Genomic DNA, 6159 nt, shown 5'->3' on the forward strand with positions numbered 1-6159 from the left:
GCACACACACACACACACACACACACACACACACACACACCTGGCATGAGTTTAAGCCACTGGGTCCAGGACTCAAACCACGGTCGACTATATGGGAGTCCAGCAACATAGCCATTATGCCACCTGCTGGTCCCCTCTCTGCATCATTTCATACTTTTCACTATTTCCTACTTCCTGAGAAATACTGCAGATATTAGAACTTGCAAAGACTTTGTCAACTTTCCCTATTGGTAATATCTATTCTACAAGCTGAATCTCTAGAAGCGTCTCTTCAAATAAGAATTCTACCTAGAGTGACTACCATAGGGAAGGACAGAAATCATAGCTTTGAGACCATACAGCAATTGATGCCTAAATGCACAGTGCACAACTTAACATACATATGCAAGTGTTTAAGTTCTAAACCCTGCTTTGGCATTCTGTTGAGTGTTTCACAGTTTTCTTCATTCCTCTCCAAATTCTCAGACATAACTCAGTTTGGGCTCTTTATTTGCTATCTTTCCTTATTAACCATTTTTTCCAGCATAGAAATACCAAAATTTATATTTGTGTTTTTCCCCCTGAGGTTTATAGCCTTTAAAGCATTTCTCTTCTTTTATTGCAAAATAGCCAGTGAAGAAGATAGGAAGGATAACATGATCCTTGTTTTACCTGTAAGAAAATAAAAACCCTAAGAGGTTAAATGAACTGCCCTATTTTGCACAGGTAACTGTCAAATTAAAACCCAGTTTTCTGCAACTGTTCAAAAAATGTTAGCAAATAAAGAATCTGTAGGAAATGTAAAAGACAGAAAAAATTTAGACATTTTTGCTATAGGGCACGTGAGCTCACCGGAGAGACAAATAGGGAGACAGAAAGCAAGAAACCACCCCCCAGAGGGAATGGCCATGTCACACTCCTTTCTCTTCCATTCTCCTCTGGGATTTTGGGCACACACACACACATTCCCGTATAAGTTTCAAGCCGCTGGGTCTGAGTCTTGGCCATGTGGGAGTCCAGCAACATAACCACTATGCCATCTGCTGGTTCAAATGTCAAAATGTTAACAGTCATTATCTTTCTTTTTTAAATTTTTGTTTTATTTCATATTTAGTCATTTGTATCTGTACTACACACACTGAGGTTTTTATTTTTCTATAAAGGGACTACAGGTATGTTTTTCTCTTTTCCCTAATTTTATTTTAAAATTTATCTCTTAGGGTCCAGCAGGTGACATGGTGGTTAAGGGCACTGGACTCTCACGTGTTCAACTACAGTTTGAGTCCCAGCCCTGGTAACTCTGGTCAAATTAAAATAAATAAATAAATAAATAGTTAAATAAAATAATTCTTTAAAAAAATTATCTCTTATAAACATGCATTACTCTTTCAAGAAAAATATTAAAGAACAAATTAACTCTAGATTCCAAGCATTTCTCACTACACTACCCTGTTAGTCATGAACAACCTAAAGTCAAAGGTAATTTTTAGAGGTGTAAAGAAGTGTGTTGCATTATCAGAGTACTCAGTAGACTTCTGAATGCAAAGTGGGTCTTTAGTGTCTACCACTTCATCTACAGTTGCTCTTCCTTCATTTCTTATAAAGCCCTCTATCATTAGATATCTACCGCCAAACTTCCCTTTGTCTGTCCAAAAACCTCTATTACATCGTTATCTCACGGATCTAATCTCCTCTAAGTTCCTAGACTCCACAGTTATCCCTTCTGGATACTTTTCAATTAAACTATTTGTATGTTGAGCCAGTTCTACATGAAATGTTAGAAGACAGTCAGTATAGTTACCTGCATTTACATAAATTCTGCTGTCATCATACTTTTATTTTAGCTGCATTTGTTCCTAACTGTGCTATTTGTCCTGATTTTTCCAGGCTGCTACATCTCTCCAAGCCTCACCTGTCCTCCTTGTACACAGAAAAGGGAACCCTCCTACAGTGCTGGTAGGAATGCAAATCCGTACAGCCACTGTGAAAAACAATGTGGAGGTTCCTCAAAAACCTACAAATAGAACTTCTATATGACCTAGTAATCTCACTTCTTGGAATTTACCCTAAACAGAGCAAAATACTCAATTGGAAAAACACTTGCACATTCATGTTTATTGCAGCATTATTCACAATTGGTAATGGACTCAAACTAAGTGCCCAAGAACTGATGATTGGACTGAAAAACTGTGGCATATGTGTACTATGGAATATTACTCAGCCATAAGAAACAATGGGATCCTGGTATTTGATACAAAGTGGGAACAGAGAAGACTTAATGCCAAGCAAAGTAAGCCAGACTATGAAAGACAAACACTGCATGTCCCCATTTAATATATATCCAATAGCCATACTCTATGGCAGAAATTGAAAGATCTGAAGATATAATGGAAGAGAGGTATCTACAAGTGTAGATACCAGAGACTGTAGGGGAGGAGGGTGATAGCAGAGGATGTGTGAGAGGGGCTCAGGAATAGAACTTACGACATAAGAATGTCATAGACACAAGAATGTAAAATTCTCTGATGAAAATTATGTTTATGTTAATATCCTTGATTTGATTGTCACATACTGCATACATACCTTAAAAACCATATTGTAGGGGCTGGCGGACAGAGTGGTAATTAAAAGCACTGGATTCCCTGGCCTCCTGCGATTTGAGTCCCAGACCTGGAGGCTTCTTTCTCACTTTCCCTTCTCTCTCTCTGTCTCTCTCTGATCAAATTAAAAAATAGTAATAACCAATGGAATTAAATAAATAATTTTTAATCATATTGTATGTTATAGATATATACAGCAATTAAATGTGAATAAGAAATTATAAAACTAAAAATATTTTTTTTAAAAAAAGGACATCAACAGCTCAACACTCAACTTCTAAGACACTGTCTATACCTGACCTGGTCTCCTTATGACAAAGTTTTCACATGAGGATTGAAGTTTATTCTACGGTCAGATTTATCTATATTGCATTTAAAAAAAAAAAAAAAAACTTCTCTGAGCCCTAGAAATAATTCATACTCATGATAAACGTACCATTAATCTTGTTTCGCAAAGAAAGACAATGGGACCCAAAACTCTCTCTTACCTGGGTTAGATGAAAAACTTTCATCTATTCTCAGATAGTAGATCAATTCCCTCTGAACTTTGTGAAAAGATATAAAGCTTCAATTATATGCAACCTATAGTTTCTAAAAAGAAAAATAAGAATTAGTTTGAATTATGCTGAGAACCAACTGACAGAAATTGGGAGTTTTCATAACAGAAATTAAAAATATCCCTTAAGAATTCACCTACCATGAAATGCAAAAGGGAAACACAGAAAAGAGGAATAGAGAAATTAAAGAATGGAAAAAATGAAAATATCATGTTGTTTTCTCCTCCTGGAACACCATCTTCCTATCAAAAGCTCACCTTTTATTCAAGATCCAGTTTAGTATTATCTTCTCCAGAAAAACGTTCCCCAGTACTGACTGCAGAAGCCATAGCTTAGTCATCTTGATAGTCTTCTCCATGCCTTGCCCAGAATACATATATAATGTATTATATCAGAAGGAAAAATGACGACTGAGCGATAGTTAGGGACAGATCAAGTATCCAAGAATAGATTGGTTTATTATCTTATCTACTAAAAGGTAAAGTATCTGTTTTACATATATTTTACATAATAGTACTTGAAGTAGGGGCATTTTTCTAGGTTCAGAGGAGGATAATTTTACATTCCGACTGAGATTATAACCTTTTTCAAGACAAAGAATCTTTGTTGTTTTTGTAAAATAAAAAGGATTCTAATTAGCACTTTGAATATTAGTGACCAAATAATAGTACTGAGTCTTGGGAATAGTCAGTCCTTCCATGATTGGATTTTCCTGAAGATTATACCTCAGAGTCCACACTGATTTTTCACCCAGGGAATAAAAAAGACAAAAGAACAAAAGAAAGATAAATTCTGGGTACCAAATGAAATGGAGCCTCAGATGGATATACAAAGATATTTTGTTTTAAAATCTGTCAGTAGATGTAGCTGAGTAACTCAACAGTTTAGAATAGCTAAGAAGCACCTTCTAGCCTCAGCTAGTCGAGTCACAGGCCAGTGTACACCAAGAGGTCTTCCGATACAAACTCAGAACTTTCCCATATAGGTCAGTATCCAGGAGTGTCACCTACCATGCCACTGTCTGGCCCCTAACACACTTTCTTAAAAAAATAATAATCATATTTATTTGTTTATTTATTTATCTACTTATTTGTTGTGATTTTCAAGCCACCAGGTGCAGGACTCAAACCACATTCAGCCATGTGGGAACCCAGCACCTTAACCACCACACCACCTGCTGGCCCCACACTTTCTAAAGTATATAAAGCTATATCATTTCAACTAAAAAATAATTGTTATAGGTTTAAGAACAAACATCAACAGCTGTGTTCAAAACAACATTTGCTCTATATGGAATATAGTGGTTTATGAAGAAACAAAAACAACACACAGTTGCTAGTCACGTGAGATGTAATTTAGAATCTGAGGAAAAGAGGTCAAAGATAAACAGTACTACACAATGAAACACATTAAGGGTCAAATTTGTAGTTCAGGAGTTCATAATAGCTATAACATCACCACGGACTGAAGTGAATTATTAGTTCTTTTTATTTTTTAAGAATTATTTTATTTAGGGACCAGCAGTTAGCGTAATGGCTATGTCGCTGGACTCCCATGTAGTCAACCACGGTTCGAGTCTCGGACCCAGTGGCTTAAACTTAAACAAAAAAAAAAAAAAGCAAAGAAAGAAAGAATGAATGAAATTATTTTATTTAACTTTATGTATTTATTCATTCGTTCACTTTTTTTTGTTTTTGGGGGGGGTTTTGGAGAGGTTTTTGCTATAGGGTGCATGCACTCACCAGAAAGACAAAGAGAGACAGAGAGACAGAAAGCAAGAAATCACCCCCAGGGGGGATGGCCACCTACCATCCCTTCTCCTCCCTTCTCCTCTTGGGATCTTGGGCACACACGCACGCACATGTGCCAGTGTGAGTTTCAGCCACCGGGTCCAGGACTCGAACCATGGTCGACTACATGGGAGTCCAGCAACACAGTCATTAAGCCAACTAATGACCCCATATTCATTCATTTATTTTAATTTGATCAGAGAGGGACAAAATGAGAGAGAGAGAGAAAGTGAGAAAGCAAGCTGCCAGGTCTGGTACTTGAACCACAGTTGACTATGTGGGAGTCCAGAGCCTTTAACCACCATGCCACCTGCCAGCCCTTAGTTCTTAAGGAGCAGAAATTCCTTCTGTAGAATTTTTTGCAGATGTCACCCATACTCTACATAAACAATGCCATTGATAGAAAACAAACTAGCTCCCAAAGTAACGTATCTATTTTTGGACATCTGCAGTTATTATGAAATTCTGCTATCTAAGGAGAATAAATATGCTTTCTTTAACTTCCAATCATTGATCTTAGTTCTGTACATTGAAATCATACAGATTTTATCAAATCTATCTTCTATATGCCAGTTATTCAAATATATGAAAACCTCAGACTGCCCCATAGGCTGGTGATAAAGAGAGCCAGATCCCACACGGCTGGCTGCAGTGGGACTGCTTCAGAAGTTTGAAGAACACACCCTGTGCATATGTGTGCATGCCCAAAAATCTCTATAGGATGGGGAAATGGAAGAGAAGGGATTGAGGCATGAACCTGCCCCATTGGAAGTTGCTTTCTCCCTCTCTCTCTGTGCCTTTCTGATGACCCAAACAAACATAGAGAAAGAATAAGGAAGGAAACAGCAATTTCAAATTTCTTTGTTTTACACATTTTATTGAATGCTTTTCATTCTGTTTCAAATTTCATCAGTAATTGTAGAAGACACAGTTTTACAGATTAATATGTGAATAGTAACGTGTTTAACATTTGCACATAAATCTGGACTGCAAAAGATAGTAAGTACGTATTTATTAAATAATTACATATTTAACCCAATCTTTTAAAAAGTTTATGAAACCCTAGGATAAATGTATTGAAATCAGATTTTGGGGCAATCCAAGACATCTAAATGACCAAAGAGTCTTCACAAAGAGAGAAGAAAGTACAAAATGAGAACCACAGGAATGCTAGGTAAGATGATTGGCTATGCTCTCTTCAAACATGTTTCGTACAGGAAGCTGAGGGTCTCT

The sequence above is a fragment of the Tupaia chinensis genome, unplaced genomic scaffold (genome assembly GCF_000334495.1).
Source record: "Tupaia chinensis unplaced genomic scaffold, TupChi_1.0 Scaffold000037_21, whole genome shotgun sequence".
NCBI lineage: Eukaryota > Metazoa > Chordata > Mammalia > Scandentia > Tupaiidae > Tupaia > Tupaia belangeri.